A 20,884-nucleotide genomic window follows, 5' to 3' on the forward strand; every position below is an offset into this window, starting at 1 on the left:
CACTTACGGATGTTTGCTCTAATCATAACAAAAAGCATGTATGCAGGATGGACCACCACTTTTGTCTGAACAAACCCACAGCTTTCTAACGGTTACTGCAAAGCTTAAAATAACTAAACATGTTTACACACATATAAAGTTTATTAAAAGCAACAACAACAACAAGAATCACATCAATAAGTCTTAAATCAATAATAATCAATCGTGTTGAGTATTAAATAATTTTCATTGTGTTCGCTTATTGCGACTAGTTTGCTTAAATATTTTAAACACCAGTGTCGTTTTCAAAGATTTCACCTGTTGCCAGCATATTTTTTATCTTTCTATATGTCAATCATATTGTTAACTTAATTGTTTTAATGTTGCATAAAATAATAGTGAATAAATCATACTTTTGCTCATACTTAAGTTACTAAGTCGTCCGTACTTACTTAAGCAATTACGTGTGTTAGGGATACATGACAGTACATTAAGTGAGCCAGTGTTAGTGCTTCAGTATTGGTTTTCGAAAACATTTCTTCGTCCGTGAAAGCAGATCGTTAAATGTTGCCATCGGATGTTTCTATACGTTTTAGGTGTGATATCATAAAACATTTTAAAATTTGTTAGTGCAATTTTACCACTTAGGGCAAAAACGGTCATAAGTAATGTTTCCAGCAATTACATTTAAAAAATGTATGAGTTATAAATTATTTAAGTCCATATAATAAACATATGAAAGTGTAAACTTGTAATGTTTCTTATTTTCATATATGAATGAATTGTCGGCGTTTGTGTCTTATATTTGAATACAATCATTACGCTAGTTAACATTTAGTTCATGACTATCGAATTAATGATAAGTGTAAACAACAAATAAAGCTCAAACAGACGATTTGTTATGATTGAGTAATGCCAATTAAATAGATAAGCAAATTGACTGGTGTTCAAGACCAAAACAGCACATTGATCATGTTAGGTCTCAGAGACAGCATTTGCCTAACTAATTTGAATAAAACCAGAACTACTCGTATTATCACAATGTTGACATGCAGAGGCATTATGCCACACATAGAACATTGATCGTAGTGCTTTTTTATGCGAATAGTTAATTAAGTTTCATCAGTTACCAGTATCTGAAAACAATAATTGGAATGTTATGCAATCTCGCAAAATAGAAAGACACTTAAACCCGGCGATAGAAGACTAGATTAACATGATAAACAAGAAGTGTCTTTGGCGCCTTACTCGAGTGCGACAATCTATATGGATGCTTTTTATATTGCCGTTGTAGGAGGGTTTATTGTTCTAAATATCTTTTTTATTTATTTATTTTGCAGTTAAGAAATATTGTTATTTTTATAATACAGGCATCACATCTTATTTAATTCTTTTTTCAAGCGCATACATGGTTAAATCTAGCAAACAATGAGATCAGAGATTAAGAGGACGCGCTGAGTGTTTTTAACAAGTCAGTATGCCTGAGCAGATCGAGAAGGAAGCAATGTTTGAATATATGTTATAAAACAATTTGAACACCTGGTGCGGCTCTGGGAAGAGAGTTTTTAACCCATTTATGCCTAGTGGACTCTCCCATTCTTCTAAATTGGATCAATTTATTTCCAAAAATAGGGATTTCTAGTATATTTATTTATATATTTAGAATATTTCTTATACATTTTTTTTAATCAAACAGCGCAGACCCTGATGAGCCGCCGCATCATCTGGGTCTACGCTGTTTGCTAAGGCCTGTTTTCTAGACTCTAGGCATAAATTGGTTAAATTAAACTATGAAACTAATGTTTAAGTATTGGTTGCTAGTTAAATGTGTTTGATCTTTCTTCGGCATGCTTTAAAGCCACACACCTTGAATTAAATTGCATGTTAATCAATACATATAGATGCAATTTGAGAATATGCAAAATTGTCATTAAGTCTATAGCCTAGCTAGCAAGTAATTTATTATTTTTTTAAATTTTAAAACCGAAAGTAGGATTTCTCTACGTATACGTACATTTCGACAAACGCGATTATTTTTAAGTTTAAGCGTAAAAAAGACGGATTTCTACCTTGTAACAACCAGATATATTCTAATAAAGATAGATGAAATTAAATTTATATTAGCTATTAATTTATTATTTTTCAAACGGTACCGCATTTAAAACCGAAAGTAGGATTTCTAGACGTATACGTCCATTTCGACAAACGCGATTATTTTTAAGTTTTGAAGCTCAAAACAGACGGATTTCTACCTTGTGACCACCAGATATATTCTAATTGGCAGAGATAAAATATGTTTCTTATTTATACTTAAATTTACTATGCCATGTATTGCATTTCAAGGTGTTTGGCTTTAAAATGTTTGCTTACATGCAAATCAAGCACTGCCCTTACATACATAATATAAATTAACATAACAGGAATACTAATTTGTTTAGTATCTTAGAAATAATCCATGAAAACTAAATTCAATTGCAGTAGTGAGTAATTATTGTGATTGGATAAGATATTTGCAGATACGATCATGTCAAATATTGCTTAACTTATGCTGCTATATACACTGTAAGATAGCAGACCGTTTGATGCTTTTTCTTTTAAACTAATCAAACATTTTTTATTTCTATTTCCGAAAGGACATTCTTGTGAATATCTCTGGTGATGTCGTCGGAAATTAAACCTCCATGTGTATTGATTTCTAAAATCACAAAGTTAGTGTTGGTTGGTAATTTGTTTTCTTTCAATACCAGCAGAAACATTCATATTAAACACTATGCAACTCCATTCCAGAGATCTTACATTTGTGTGTAATTTGGGAAAATGGACTTAATGAAGTTATAATGGTATACCATGAATAGGGTCATTTAATAGGATTGATTACCAATCAAGGTGATAATATTTTGATTTATGCAATCCATGATAATTATAACAGCAAAGTGCTTGGTGATTTATTATTAATTAGATTATACTTATCGAAATCTGGAAATAATACATTGACATTTTTAAGTATAAAGCATAATGACATAGTAGTATGCAATATATTGATAGAAAAAGAAGAACGTCACAAAACCAGATAAAAAAATAAGTTGTATTATCTGCTATAAGCTGTTGAAATGTGCTTTCATTTATTTATTTGAGCGCATGGTTTCAATTTTTTGGTTTTAATCAAATAAATTTGGTGAACCATAGACTCTTATAAGGTCGAGGCTATTCAAGCCATTTTTTGTGTGCAGAGGCTGATATATCACAAAACGTTACGGCAGTAACATTTATTTCGGTTAATCTAGCCTCATTTCACCAGTTTAAAATAAATTTTATCCCATCATCAGACGTGCATTGTCGAAATAAACCACTGTGGAATAAATTTTCCTCTATTTCGGCAGTGATGAAATATAGCTGTCACGCGCGGCGGAGAATGGTCATATTACTCGGAATCAACTATAAAGTAATCATTTTTAGTAAAATCGAATCAGATTCAACAAAACAAACAATTTGATACCAAGATGTAATATATTTTTAACAAATAATGCAACTCAAAAAGCAAAAAAAACATTATTTACAAATATTAAGTGCGCGTACTCGTGACGTCATTATTAACACCTCATACGACACAATGCATGTTCTTTCCCGGTTCTTTCACGCTAAAGCTGCAATTGTTTAGCGTTTTTTTTTCATTATTTCTTAAAAATCGGTCACGTAGAGGTATGATAAACAGAAAAACAGGGTAGCTACTGATCTTTTTGTAATGTATTAAGCTCGGCACGATTAAAATAATAAAACAATGTTTGCTTAAAATAACTTTGGGATTTTCCGTGTAAGTCGATTTTCCTATTCTATTTTTAAAGAAAATTGATGGGATAAATCGAATACTAGGTCGGTGCCGAATAAAGCAAAGTTTATTTTGCTCGGCACGAAAATCTGAACCACTCGCAAAGGCTCGTGGTTCAGATTTTCTAAGCCTCGCAAAATAAACTTTGCTTTATTCGGCACCGACCTTGTATTCTCTATATTTATCGCTACGACACTGCATTTTTAGAAAGAAGGAATATGTTGTATGACTTTTGAAATTGTCATAATGCAGTATGACTTTTGAAGTTGTCATCATGCTGGCATAAGCGATTGCGCTAAATATTTGCAAAATACAGTTTTGCTATTTTGTTGCTTTTTGTGTCTCAAATACAATGCATCTTGGTATCAAACTGTAGATTGTTGTTGCACCGCCTCCCTTTTTCCGTAGAGATGATTCTTCCGTTGGTCATAAGTAATAAGACGTCATTCAAAACATTCACTGTTATAAACGCCTTATGGCCTGATAGTATATCAATATCATATGCTGTTAATGGGTTTAGTAAATAGTATGAATTGGACAGTACTAATCAAGGGGTAATATTAACTATATACAGAAAAATATATATGTATGTTACTATATTATACCGAACATACTTGCATTTCTCATAAAAATTCGTCTGCATTAGCTGTAAATGTTATTTTACATGTATTTTTGACTTTTATAAGGCTCGGGTCTATTATATATTTCTATAATATATGAGATAAATAGCTAACTTCGTATACTGATGGAGTTCAATGACGCTGTATTTTGCCAATATGTGACTCTGCATGACATTTATCCGCGTATTAATCATTCTTCATTTTCACTTATAAGATTGCTTTAAGGGAAATGCCAAGTGATGACCCATAACTCTTTAGTAGTTATATTTTTTTCCATTTGTTTTGGGGAATGTGTGGAGCATAACTGCCTATGTATTGAATACAATATTATTTTATATTTTGTTTGATTTTGCTATGACGTAACGTCAAAAAGTCCGACTACACTTTGTAACATCAAAACGACGTCAAAACGACGTAAAAAATTAACAACTCGGCGTAAATTCAACACATGACGTTTGACAACGTCTCGATATATTATGTTATATTATCAAACTGCATTTACAACGAAAATGACAGTCACACAGTTAGTTTTTAACGAGCATCCTTTGACATGTTCATACATTCGAGTATTGATGTGTGTAGATATTCTGGCACTTTAATTGTATCTTTGCTACTGTCAATCTGTGCGCAAATGTATAAAATTGATGCTGCGGGAACAATTGCGTATGGACTCCTTATCAAAGAGTATCTGTTTTCTCCGACTTTGTCGTAGTATAACCCAGTAAACACTTCTGTGTTCTGTGGTATTACCGCTCCCCACTGGTCCTTGGTTTCCTTTGTGGAACTAGATAACGGATGTGTTACCTTCATTAAATAATATTCACATAATTCATCATCAGTGAACAATGCCACCACTTGTCCTTCTGATACAAGGTTTTTTAACGGTTCCGCTTCAATAACCGGTTGGTCGGGAATTCGGACAGTCTCTGGAATCATGGTGACTCTGCGGCTTTCTCCTGTGAAATCTTCAAATTAACAGTAAGGGAAATTTCCTGTAATAGAGTACATACTTACTAGTTATAATCAGCCGATGTAAACAGTTATAATTCATAATAAATGTGTATTTATACAATTTATATACGAGTCGTGTTCTGAGAAAACTGGACATAATGCATACACGTAAAGTGTCGACCCAGATTAGCCTGTGCAGTCCACACAGGCTAATCAGGGACGACATTCTCCGCCTAAATTGGATATTTGCTAAGAAGAGACTTCATTTAAACGAAAAATTTCATAAAAGCGGAAAGCGTCGTACCGGATAAGCCTGTGCGGACTGCACAGGCTAATCTGGGACGACACTTTACGCACATGCATTATGCCCATTTTTCTCAGAACGCGACTCATATATAATGTAACTATGAGTTGTATACCGGTTAGCTCAGTTGATTAGAGTACCTGACTTTCAAGCAGCAGTTCGCGGGTAGGCAACAAGTTTTTTCTCGGTTCCGTAAGAGTGATTAGCCATTGGTTAGTAAAAACGTCGACGGTTGTTGTAATTATTTGATTATAATTGTTATTATATGTTTAATAAGAAAGGTGCGAGGAATGTAATAGAGAGTGTAAAACTACTGTATAATTACCATCTGTAAGCAGTTGGGGCATAGCGTGTATATTATATAAATGTAAATATAAGTCGTATATTATAGCTTCCCGGTTAGCTCAGTTGGTTCGAGTGCCAAACTTGCATGGAGGAGGTCGCGGGTTTAAGCCCCTTACTGGGTTACGCGTTTTCTCTTCTGATACATACCTTTACTACATTGATCAAAGGAGAAGCATGTTATTGCTTTCACGTGAACGACACCGGGCTCGTCTCCATGTACGCATACGAGGTGGACGCTTCTGATTTCATCAACGGGATTGAATCTTATTTCCGTGTCTCTGTTAATCGTTTCCAAATACTTGGAAACTCAGAGATTTTGCGTTAGCGAGCCGTGTTGCTATTTCGAGCTTATCTGTAAAATAAATTGAACGTAAAAGCTACGGGATAAAAAAAATATATGCGTTAATTTTGCTATGTTCTTTAAACATGAAATCATCCGAAAATGCGTCCACGCTCAATACTCTGTTTTATATCCCTTTAAACTAAACCATTTTATTGTATCATCAAGATTGTAACTTAATTATTTTATGATACTGTACTGTACATTTGAGAATATTGTTCAATCAAATTGCGACAAAGCTGTACCGCCATCTGTTAAGACTTGATCTTCAACTCTGCGCTGAACAACGCATCTCACTTTCTCAGAACTTAATTATTTTATTTTACTGCAAGGTACTCTATACACTGTACACTTGTGAAGTACTGTTCAATTAATAATTTATATGCTATAAATTGTGATCGCTCATCATGACCCGTATCACGGTATCAGGGGTGGGGGGGGGGGGCTGCGTATACGGGAACTTACCGCGTTTAAGTGAGAAAGCTGTTGCAAAACTTCAAAGATGGCGTCGTTTTAGTGTTTTTCGTGAAGGAGTAGCGGATATTTTCACCCGGTAATCCAGTTTATATTTATATTTCTTTTGAATGAATACGCCCTTTCGGCTCTCCGGTGTATGTGCTTCCCTCGGTTTTTTGTTTCAAGATCGTAGACGTAAGGATAAAAAAGTTATTGAAGGAAAACCGTTCACAAATGTGTTGTCTCCTTACGTGACGTTCGAGACGTGTGCAAATATCTTTTTCTCTTATAATACACAGTATTGATGCACGTGTACGGTAAAATATAACTAAAACCATGATTATTTCATTTTCCCGACGCCGTTTTATCTCTTATAACTAATTTATTGCCAAAAACTATTGGTTTAACCCTCCTTTTTGGAACTGACTTCCTTTTAAGCACATTTGGGACATGACTTCCGAATACACGAACTTTCTGTCGTGATTGAATTTACCATTGATATGAATGTTTTAAAGAACGTTTCCTCTGTTTAAATGTAAACCTCTTTCATAATTTTCAAAGATACGAAACCTCAAGCTACATTACAAAAGATGAAACATAACTTGTATTGTTATAAACTGCGACATTATACGTGGGGAGCTTCACGTTTTTGCAATATACATGTACTATTAAGCAGCATAGCGCCCTTTTTGGAAGGGATATTATGTCCTGATGTTATGTTAACTACTTACCGGTTCGGAATCCATTTTAAACTAATTGGCAGGTGCACACAGCAGCGGATAATATGCAGGTCAAAAATAGATTTTACATCCGGTGATGCTGGTTTTGACACCCGACGCATATATACATTTATGAATGAAAGGCTTCATGAACGTTGACGTCGCTCTTGGTTACCAGAAAAATTCCCACGTACGGATTTCAACCGTCATTGTTTACAATCTATTAAGTGCACAAGTACTGGAATTTGTATAGCGTTTTTTGACGATGCTGCGAAGCAGCTCGTCAAAGTTATCATACCATGAAAAAATTCTTCACAATGGCGACCTATGTAAAAGACCGAGCCAGTCCGATTGAGATAGCTCGATTTTTCTAATCGGCATACCTCGCTGATTATCATTAATAAAGGTATAGGAAGCTCAGCTATAAATAGGACAGCATATTCTGGGAAAAAGGATTTAATAATAGTTTGAAAACGTTAATTTTAAATCAGTTATATTTAATCCATTATATGTTTATAGATCAATGAAATAACAATGCATTTTCTGTATCGTATTTTACATTTGTCGTGATTCAGTAAATAAATTGCGAATTAAAATGTGTATAATTAACTTTCAAAGCGATCATGAGTTCAAAGAAAACGAATTATTTCGAACCTGCCACTTGTAAACGATGTAGCGACTATGGTATATAACAGCATAATAGCCGATTGACATTTGTGAAAATCGCTCTTATGCGTGCTTTCACATTTTGCATATTTAATAAATTTTTCAAACAGTAATTACAGAGCCTCATCAGTGCACATACTGTGTTTGATAATTCATTCGTTTGTTGGTTATTGTTTGCTGTTTTAAACACATAATGTATTAGGTCATATCTCGGAGATTTAGTGAACCTTACCATGTGTTCATGGGCAAACCCACCTCTTCAATTGCTCTTACGACTATGTGCTCATACCTACTTTCGGGAATCATCATGAAATGGATTAGAGGAAAAAACAATAATCAAAAAAGAAAAATGATATGTTCATGCACATTGGCATGTGAAATCACGTCCGTACACATAGCATCATTAACTTAGGTAAAGTTTGGCATGATATACATGTGAACTTAAAGAGCATGGTGTAATTAAAGAGCATGTCAAGTTTTGAATTTATATGCTGAAACGTAATGTTATAACCCACAAACGTTTTACTGTAGCAAAACGTTTTTTAGATGAGTGGTTTAGAAAATACACGTCGAATATCTTTTTTAAAAGATATTTCTTGTTATATTTGATCGAGAATGTAATCCGCCTCCCAGTTTCGCTGAATGGATCACGTTCCCCATGGGTAATACTTCCCCGTACCCCCAATTTTTTTTCGTACCCTACATTTTTCGTACCCAATTTGTTTCGTAACCATTTTTTTTTCGTACCCTAATTTTTGCTCGTATCCACATTTTATTTCGTACCCAATTTTTTATCCTGCCCAAATTTTTTTTCGTAACCAAATCTTTTGTCGAACCCAATTTTTTTTTGGCATAATTTTTGTACCCACAATTTTCGTACCCATTTTTTTCCTACCCAAAATTTTTGTACCCACATACACAATTGTGGTGATGTAGATAAACTTAAATTGATGCTTTTATATCAGTCCTCTTCAAAAGCATCGTCACACCAGTACTGTCAGTACTTTGATTTAAAGGTGTATGTCCAGCGCGTGTGCCGGGAAAACATGGCTTAATGTATTTTTTTGTTCAGCTCTATAATATTTATATCAAATCTGTAGAAAAAAATGTCGGTGAACATTAATCCGGTGTTAATTTTTGAAAATATTGAGGCGTTCATTAGTTATGGATCTAAAACTGAGCATTAATCCGCATATTAAAAAAAACACCGGGCGTATTGCATATTAGTTCGGAGACATGAAATTATTTTGAAAGAAAGCCATAAGAGGTTCAATTCTATATGAGCAAGTCTCGCTGCGCACGATAACGCTCTTGCTTCTCGTATATATTTGACTTTTATGAATCTTGGCAAATACCTAGTGTTTTATTTTGCTTAATCTTAATTAAGTTATGCATCTATATGTACTTTAAGCAGCATAACATGACTTCCAAATGACCAACAGCTCTTTCATATGTGAAAGAGATTGACACGAAATACCTACCCATCTATAATGAAGTTTATATGTGTACTTCAATATTATAGTTTTATAGCATTTTATGTGGTGAAATATAAGTGTTTTCTAACCCATTTTACTGTAGAATTATGAAAATGTTGTACACAAAACCTGCCGACCAACTGAATCAATTCACAGATTTTAAAGAAGATGGGTTGTGGGATGGCTGATGGTACGAGATAATAGAATGTTTATCAGCCTTTTCAGTAATATTTTAATTAATTAAATGTATTTTATGACGTGTCGACCTTATTCTGATATGAACTTTTCTTTAGCGATTCTTTTGCTGTCTTTTCAGATGACGAAGGTTAAAGGGCGATAAAAAGTGCATCACTCGTTGCAGTATAAAATTATGTAATTAGGAATTTAACATTAGCGGAGGACTGGGATACCATTCCCCATTCATGGACCACATGAGTTTTAATGTAGAATATGCAAGAGAGAGTCCTTCAACAGAGCCGGACTAAAACAGCAAATAAAACAAACGAACCAAACAAAAATGTACAGATGATGTATTATGTGTTTTTTTGTTTGTTTTATTTTATTATTTCTACATAGACAAGTCTTACATATAATTGCTATAAGTGCTACTTACTTACACGTTTTGTTCCGTATATGTCATGCTAGTTTCTCACTTTTTTATGAAAATAAACCATTATCTGTGTTACGTCATTTCTTCCAACGATGTCTCTGCATACATTTTCAATTGTATTCAGCACTTACATACATGATAAAAAAATATTTGGGTCGGAATGAATTCGTTATGCATTTGACTTATCAACTTACGATTAGAAGGCAATGTTAGGAACAAACGAAATAATCTTTGTATGTGAACCAATACTTTATTCCCTTAATACAACAGTCTTAAATAATATGTATTCACATATGTATAAAAGAGAAAAAAATACATGTATATATTGATCACTTCTACTGAAATCATATCGTGTATTGCATTTGCAAAAATCTTTCTATCCACTACAAATTCACTTTTTGCAATTATAATATAGTGACCAACTCAGAACTGGTTTAAAAGAAGGTCGTCCAAAATTTGTTACATCAAAGTCACATACATGTATCAGTATCGTTATGGTAAAACGTGTCAAATGTCATTGTATTAAATAAACAATTAATATTTAAGTTTTCATTAAAAATAAACATCCACCGATATGCATCTATAAGCAGGTGTCAGGTATTCCAAATTGCTTCATGTATTCCGAATCGCAACAATTGCAGTATTTGGTTACAGCAACCTTTTTTTTTTATTAATTTTAAAGCATATATTGTATACATACATGTCTTTCATTTGCAATCAATGTTTTTTTTAAACAAATTATACAGAAATATGACTTATAATGTTGTTTTTTTTGGACCTTGGTTTGTAATATTACAATCAGAGAGAACGGGATGTGTTCTAATATATATAATAATCAATGATGTTATAAGATTAAAAAAAAACAAAAAACACACAACTAAAATGAATATATGAAATGATTAACTAGCATTAAGATAGTAGTATATTTAAGTGGACAAGCATTATGAAAATTTAATTCGATTCCATTTTTGTTCAAAAATATGCAATGTATCTTTACTGAGGGCTATTTCTTTCTCAATCTGGATTTTTAATTTCAGGCTATGTATAAAACAATAAAAATTTGGTAATTGTTTCCTGTATTTCATGTTAAAGATAAAAAGTTTCATCAATATGATAATAAAATTCACAATGTTATTACCGTCTATGGATGTTGATGATTTAATTACAAAACTAACATTTAAGAGGGATAGTTTAATGTTTAGTTGCTGTTGGCAAAGAAAGGATGTCAACTGATTCCAGATAGGTTGGATGTATTTGCACTTCCAAAATATATGTTCTGTAGTTTCGATATTTTCACCGCAGAAGTCACATAAATTAGAGTTAGCTAATTTTGCATTTAAAAAAGGTATTTATTGGTGGCAATAATTCGATGTAGGTATTTGAACTGAAAGTTTCTTAGTGTGATGTCGATTGTTGTTTTGTATGACATAATAAATATTTCTTTCCAGTTTAATTCATGCTCTTGGAATATACTTTGCCATTTTATTTGGAATTTGGGTAATTCGTTAATCTTGTTGTTTATTTGTATTCTGTATACTAGTTTGTTCGGTTTTTGTTTTGTTGTGAGTTTTTCTAGAAATTGAGTTCTAATGTTTTGCGTGTTGTTTGCGTTTATAATAGATTTTATTTGTGTTGGAATACTTTTTATCAGCGTGTAATACATAAAGAAGTCTGTTGCTGGGATTTCATACAAGTAGCATATATTATCAAAGGAATAAAAATCGTTTATTCGGTAATCAAATAGTTGATCAAATAGTTGATCGACATACTTTATGCTCTTTTCAAACCAGTTTTTATAAAAGAATGTGCTATCATTTGCGTTTATGTTTTTATTATTCCATAAAATTATTTTGCTGTTACTTTTTTCTTCTAACATATCTGTGACTTTACTCCAAGCTGATAGTATATTAGATACAAACATATTCTTGTTTGCTATATCAAGTATTAGAGACTCACTAATGTTACATTCAAAAACTAAAGAGCCACCATATTTGGCTAGTGTTTGTTGACAAAACAACGTCCATTTACTCTTGTTTGTGGTACCTAATATACGTTTGACCCAACTGGATTTGATTGAATTTATGAACGAATAAATGTCAGTCAGTTGTAGCCCTCCAAGCTCTACAGGTTGTATTAATTGTATTCGTTTAATTTTGTCGGGTTTGCCATCCCATAAAAAATCTAATATAGATGTGTTTATATCTTCAATGATTTTATTATCTGGGTTTGGAAGAACGGTGAGTACATATTAATTTCGGTAGTGCAAAAGATTTTAATACAGTTATTATTCCAATTAAGGTTAGTTTTCTATGTTGCCATGATTTAAGACAGTTTTTGAATTTTTGTAGCTTGGGTAATATGTTTTTTTAATATTGTTTCATTCTCATTGTTTGTGAATGTTATGCCTTACGTTGATGCCTCGTTTGCTGTCCAATTGAAGTTCATTTCCGTTTTAAGATGAATGTTTGAATGCCTATAATTACCTACTTTTAGCACAGTGCATTTACATTTGTTTAATTTTAGTCCTGATACGTTTCCAAACAGGGTAAGTGATTCTATCAAGTTGTTAAAGGAGCAAGGATTGTTAGTGCAAAAATAAGTTGCGTCATCGGCGAATAATGAGTGTTTGATTTCTTCGTCTGGTTTAACGACTATACCGTTTATGTTTGGGTTAGATTGTATATAATGAGATAGGAATTCTATACATATAATAAATAGCGACGATGAGAGTTGACATTCCTGTGTAACACCTCTTTCAATATTAAAACTGTCAGAGAAGAACCCATTATTTATAATTATACTACTTATGTCACTATAAAAAAGTTTCACCCATTTAATCATATTTTCTCCAAAGTTCATTTTCTCTAAACATGTGAACATAAAGGAATGGTCGAAGGAGTCAAATGCTTTTTCAAAGTCTGCAAAGAATATACGACCTGATTTATTTGTGCTATTGAAGTAATTAATGCATTCTTGTATGAATCGTACATTTTCGCCGATATAGCGTCCTTTTATAAATCCGGATTGTGAACTTGAAATAATCGAAGGTAATATTTTTTTAATTCTATTTGCGATGCTTTTTGTTGCAATTTTATAGTCATTGTTTAATGAACTTATAGGGCGCCAATTTGATAAGGTTTCTAGGTTTTTTCCAGGTTTAGGGATAAGTGATATGATACCTTGTTTTTGCAGAACAGTTAGATTTACATTATTGAAGGAGTAGTTTAGGGAGTTGATTAGATATGTTTTAATCTCATTCCAAAATATTTAGTAAAATTCAATTGTTATACCATCTGATCCCGGACTTTTATTATTTTGCATTTCTTTAAGTGCTATCCCACATTCGTATTAAGTAAGGAGTCCTTCACATGAGTGTTTTTCATTATCATTTAGAGTTGATTGAGAAGTATTGAAATTTGTGTTGGTTGAGGTTTGCTTCTTTTTATAGAGGTTTTCATAAAATAATCGTTGTTCTTCTAGAATCTGTATCCTATTGGTTACTTCAATATCGTTAACGACAAGTTTGTGAATGATTTTTTGTTCACTTTTACGTTTTTCGATGTTTGCAAAATATTTTGTATTTTTTCATTGTGTTCTACGTGTTTAGCTCTCGCCCTTAGGATTATTCCATTTAGTTGTTCATGATAAATGTCTTCTAACACTTGTTTTTTTTTAATGTAGTTCACTTTCAATACTGGCTTTGTCGATGATATTAGTGTTATGTAGTTGTGTTAGTAATTGTTCTATATCATGTAGTGTTTTTTCTTCAAGTTTGCGTGTTTCTTTTTGTTTGAATGATGTGCATCTTATTGTTGTATTGCGTATGTTACCTTTTATAATCTCCCATAAAGTATTTGGGTTTGCATCATTGTTGTTTTGTACGGTATTTGTTATTTCCTGTTTTATTTGGGCTTGATATTGAGTATCTAATAAAATGCTATTATTTAATTTAAAATATCCCGGCCCTCGTTCTGGTTGAATGTTGTTTAGTTTGAGAGCAACAAGGGAGTGGTCAGTCATGAAACCTGGTTTGATGTAACAGTTGTCGATTATATTACATAATGATTCCGATATAAGAAAGTAGTCTAGCCTTCAATATATAGTTGGTTTGGAGTTTGAATGCCATGTAAATTTGCACTCGGATGGATTTAATGTACGCCAAATATCAAACAAGTTACAATTTTCAATTATTTCATTCAACAATGTCCTATTTTTCAGATGTGTATATAAATTGCCATTTTTCTTGTCTAATATTGGATTTATTACGGTATTAAAGTCTCCGCCAATTATTATATTTTTATCTGAATTGTCATTTATAAAGGTATGCAATGTTTTGTAAAAGTTACTTTCATCTAAGTTAGGACCGTTAACATTAATTTATGTTATTTGTGTTTCGTGTATTGTAATGTCAAGGCTCGCAAGTCTTCCAGGTATTATGTCTTTGAAGTTGCTGACTTTTATATTTGAGTTATTTTTTATAAGAAATGTGATTCCTTGTTTGTTTGTGTGATGTCCACTCAGATAAATATCACCATCCCATTCGTGCTTTAATGCTTCAATAACAGTGTCCGTCAAATGACTTTCTTGTAGTAGGCATATATTATATTTCTTTTCTTCTAACCATTTAAACATTTTTATACGTTTGTCTTTGTTGTTTAGCCCTTTTACATTAAGTGTACATATTTTAATACTCATAAAGAGTGGGGTTATAATAAATGATATGTAAGTACGTGCTTGTCCATTTAGATACTATCTCATAAAGATGAATAAACATATCCATGCTATTAAATATGGATATGGGCTAAAATGTTAAATCTATAGTATACAAGACATCTTATTGTACTTAATCTGCAAATAATTGGTGAGTTGCTGACGATAATATTAAACATGTTGTACATGCAAATATGCTTTACATAATAATAAGTACTTCCATACATACTTAAGATAAACATAGTCTTTTTTTTTAAATAAAACATATAAGCATACATCAGTTATTACACGATTGTTGTCAAAGTATGCCTCACCTTTAAGTATTTGTTTTAAACGATACGAAAATATGCGACAGTCGTTAAAGGATCGGTCTTTAATAACTTGACAAAGATGTTGATTCAGTTGATTATTCGTATAAGGAAAATATTAATACACTGATTTCTGATGTGTCGCCTACCTATTATCGAAAGGCAAAAATATAGGTTAGGCATCAGATGTGTATAACATTTTAAATAACAAAATTTGCAGTAATGTGATATAAAAGAAATGCACGATTACAGAAATTATCTATGTTTGAAAAAGTAGTTCATAACTCGTTCAATATTAAGTATTGTTCAATCATCTATGCAATAAATAATGTAATCAGTGTAAATAAATAATATTTCAACATATTTATAAGGAAAAAAACACACACTATTAGTATTTTACCACTTAAACCCTTAAACATTATTGATTGTTTATAAAGTTTAGCAATACAATTGTTTTCGTGCACATGTGTAATATACAAATTCATTCAAGTGTCATTAATACATGTATTTATATGCATATTTCAAATATACATATTAGGTCTATTTCTATCATTATATTTATTGACAAGTATATTTCGAACATACATAGTGCGTTCAAGACATATAACTAGTGATTAGACAAAATATGAATGTGTACGTTTCGCTTATTCTATTAGTTAGATTCTTGAACAATAACATATAAATGAGCATGTATGCTTGATAGAAAAACTGAGGTGAGATGTTTTATCAATACACTATTTATCGGTGTTTGCCGATGCTAATAATATCATGTTACGTATTTTCACATATGCTTAAGATAAACACAATAGTGAAAACAAAAAATTAACATCTCAGTATACATCAGTTAAAATACGATTGTTGTCAAAGTATGCTTTTCCTTTACGTATTTGCTTTTAACAACACGAAAATATGCGACAGTTGTTAAAGGATCGGTCTTTAATATCTTGACAATGACGTTGATTTTTATAAGGAAAAAAGTAAAACACTGATTTCTAAAGTGTTGCCCACCTACTATCGAAAGGCAAAATGATAGGTTAGGCATCAGGAGTGCATTACATTTTAAATAGTATAACTTGCAAAAAATGTAATGTAAAAAGAGCGTTTACAAAAAGTGCTTTATGCTTATCAAAGTATTTTAAGAAAAAAAAACAACATGCTTATACTTTTTTGCTACTTAAATCATTAAACCAATATCGATTATTTATACATTTTGGCAATACTATTGTTTGCATGCACATTTCTGATATGCATATTCGTTCAAATACCATTAATACATTTATTTCTATGTGTATTTCAAATATACATATTGGGTCTATTGCTATCAATACAATTATTGACAAGTACATTGTTAACAAATACCATTAATGCATTTATTTCTTTGTGTATTTCAAAACATACATATTAGGTCTATTGATTTCAATATAATTATTGACAAGAACATTGTTAATTCACATTGCGTTAAGCACATATTATTAGTGGTTAGGAAAACATATAAATGTGCACGATGTCGCTTATATTATTAATTATATTTTTGACCAATATTGATTGTTGATACATTAAAACAATACACGTCTTTACATTTCCAAAGTTTGATTGTTAATCCATTACAACAATGTAATTTACATCCCAAATATACATGTTTTGTTTTTATGCATTGTAACAATTCAATTATTGACGTGCAAACTTAAAAAAACATGTTTTTTTGTATTGATTATTACATACGTTTCTATTATATATTTGGGTAACTTCTGAATTACTTGTCAGTGAAACAAATTGGAAAATATACTATTGCTTTCTGTATTTCGTAAATGCCTAAGCAATATTGTGTTATGGATTGTAAACAATACATTAAGTCACATGCTCACTTCCAAGAAACATATTAGTTTATGTATTATTAAGTGTTTTAATACTTTTTTTAAATATACTTGTTAAATATTAGCATGGGGTAAGATGATATTTATATATTCATCTACGGGTACATTTCATATAATTATACATACTGTGTTAAATGTTGTCAATACAACTACAACTGCTTTTGCGCGTTATCGCTTTTTTAGACACTTTTGCACGAATAGTTATTGGCTATGCATTGTAGCACTGCATTTGTTTACATGTACACTTTTTGTTTGCATATTGGTTCAAGTGCTATTATTACTTTTATTCCTGTATTTTTCAACATATCTACTATCCGTGACCATGATTATTCATAAAATTTGTATTTAAACCTGGTGTGCGAAGTTTTCGAGGTTCTCGTGGTTTATACTGTATAACTGTCCCTGCTGTCCAGATCATTTTGGATACTGTTCATGAAAGTTCAGTACACGCGTTTTTGTTGCGTATTCGGCCAGGGTAGATTTATCCAGTAGTGGAACTGCTCCGGTGCAACTTTGTGGATTTGATCGTTTACGTCCCTATAGTAAATAACACCATCACGGGACCATGCGGATGTCACTATGTCCGACTGCTTCTTTCGCACGCATGCGAACACGTGAGCATTGAACTTGGTCAGGTAATCGTTGACGTATATGGGGGAATTCAGTTTTCGTAGGTGCTTGGCTTGTTGCATTATGCAGCTTCTTTTCATTCGTGAAACCATTTTCAGAACAATGGGTCTGTCTTTCTCTTTTGTAAAAATGCCAATTCTATGGGTTATATCAATGTCGTTCTTTGTTAGGTTTAGATCCGGTATGTTTTTGTTCAATGCGTTTATGACTTTCTCTGCTGTTTCATTTATATTTTCGTTTTCTTTGTCTGAAATGCCTTCTATTTTGATATTGCTGCGCCTACTATATTGTTCCAGATCATTCATTTTTATTTCATTGTTTTCACTTTGTGTTTTTATTTGTTTCTGTAGCCGTTCATTTTCATTCTTTTGCTCATTAAGGGATTTGCTTAACGTTTCAATTTCCTTTGCTAATTTGCCATTCTCTATCTCTTTGTCGAATAACTCACTTTCCACTTTTTCAATTCTTATAACTAGTGAACCTAACATTTCTTCTTTTAATTGGAGAACAACATCTTTAATAAGTTCTTTGAGATTACTGCTATCTTTGGTTAGCATATTGTTAAGTTTTTGGTTTATGCTATGGATTTCGGACGCGATATTGATCTCTTGTTCATCTTGAGAGTCATCTTGCGTGTCACTTTGTTGATTTTTTTGTTTTTTCTTTTTCTGTTTGATGTTTTTCTTCTCAGAGACGCTTGTATCGGCATCACTTACGCTACTGATAACGCTACGCGTGCGTTTGTCACCTCCCTTTATCGTGCTATTGTCTTTATCCATCACGTAAGTGTTGTTCAGTAATTGTTACTTTTCACAATGTTTTGTTTAAAAATATAACAGTTCAAATTCAGTCCAAATTCAAATTCAAAGTATATAAATTTGGCGCATGTTTGCTTTTTCTTTTTGCTACAGTATAGATGTTCAATTTCAACGTGCGCGCTGGAACGTTAAGCCTTGTAATTTCATTTTAAAAAAAAAATGGCGTTGCCCATATCCATTATGAATGTTTATTTCATCGTTGTTTTAATGTTATTTAAGTGAAAAAAGTAGTGTCTAATGACTAAATATTGATTACCATGTATTGTTATCCAAATATCCCACAATTGTTTTTGTTCTCACTTCGCCTAACTTTGTTTAATTTCACATTTTTATCACTGCACACAAAAACACAGCTACTTTCAACCGTAGGGTCAAGCAACCTTATACTAGTATCGAAACGGCTTTACTCTTTTCTGTTTTTCATTACACTTATATTGCAAGCACATGTGATTGTTTGGCGTGGTACTTCGACGTAATCTTTTTTGTTTGATTGGTGGGTTTTCATGTACCTTTTGCTTTCTAGAGCGGTACACACTTCGTTACGCCGTCTTTTTTAATCTTGGCATCCTCGACATATAAAACTGGCGTTTTGATATCTGTAAATAGTAAGCATTGTATTCCGTTTTGTAGGCATAGTATTCCGTTTGATGCATATTCAAACATAAGTATGTCCATATGTGTTAAAATAAACAGGTAAGGATTACACTGTGTTAATAATACCGTCCAATGTCTTATATTTTACACACACTAAATGTTAGCGTTAAGTACCCGATAAAACATACAATAATAAAAATTAATAATATAACAATTAATAAAAAAAAAGATAACTTGATTTCCTCAAGTGAAAATGATTTCCAAAACACTCGCACCAATGCGGAATTCATTCACGACAGTTATTGCGCATAAAACCTTCTTACAGGAAAGAGCTGTTTATCATTTGGAATTCAGGTCCCAAAATGTGCTAAAAAGGAAGTTTAGTGCCAAAAAGGGGAGTTATACCGTTATAATTCGGCATTAAATGAATTAATAGACATAAAAACGCGTCGAGATAATAAAATAATCGTGATTTATGTTATATTTTACTGTAAACATGTATAAATACTGTTTATTGTGAGAGAAAATGATATTCGAACATCCAATATCTCGATAGTCAAGAAATTAAACAACAAATTTGTCGACGGTTTTGCTTCAATAACTTTTTATTCCGACGTCTACGGTATTGAAACAAAAAACCGAGGGAGCACAAACACCGTAGAGCCGAAAGGGCTTATTCATTCAAAAGAAATATAAATATAAACTGGCTTACGTGGTGAAAATATCCGCTACTCCTTCACGAAAAACACTAAAACGACGCCATCTTTGAAGTTTTGCAACAACGTTCTCACTTAAACGCGGTAAGCTCCCGTATACGCAGGCCCCCCTGCAACTACAACTGCAACGTCGAACGTCGGGATTTTGTACAAAAACGTGACATTGTTGGTACAAAGTAAAACTTGAATAAACTCAGTCATTGATGACTCTATCTAGACGAAATTTCGCAGGAAGATTTCATAAAAAAACGCATGTCTCAAGCTTTTTATTTTGCCAAAATCTTCAATATTGAGCGAACAATATTGTTTCAAAATTTTTGAACACTTAAAATTTGATTTTTGTCATTTTTGTGACATTTTTGGTACAATTGTAAATGGCGATGAGATGGACAGTTTTCACGCTATGAACATATATCCAATATGACTCAAATTTAAGAAAAAAAACGCATTTCTAAAATGTAATTATTTTTTTCATTTATTATTCAATGATAACGCAATGGAAGTGTGAAAATCAAATTAGTAAGAAAGTCGCTAACAAAGCGATCTCTACAAAACTTACCTCTCTCTTTTTTCGTCACCATTGTTGGTCTGTTTGACGGATTGGCGTGAAAATGACGTCATGAAATCATTGACGTCTGTCGCATCAGACAATATATTTTTCCGCCGAATCGAAAGTTTGCCTCGGCGGAAAAATAATAATTTCCGTATTACATCAACGTTTTATGTTACATTTCTACATTGTTTTTTAACCATTATTGTAATTAAAAACATAGGTTTTCCTTAAATGTCGGTATGTCTGTTTTTTTGTATATATGTTATGAAATGCGCATTTTTAAGCTGATTCGTTTGATATAATTATCATGACGCTATGTTAAAAAATGAAAATGTTATTAATAAAACATGTACATCACATGCGCAACTTTCTGGGGGGACGGACTTTTTG

This window comes from Dreissena polymorpha, chromosome 5, assembly GCF_020536995.1.
Source record: "Dreissena polymorpha isolate Duluth1 chromosome 5, UMN_Dpol_1.0, whole genome shotgun sequence".
NCBI classification, from domain to species: Eukaryota; Metazoa; Mollusca; class Bivalvia; order Myida; family Dreissenidae; genus Dreissena; species Dreissena polymorpha.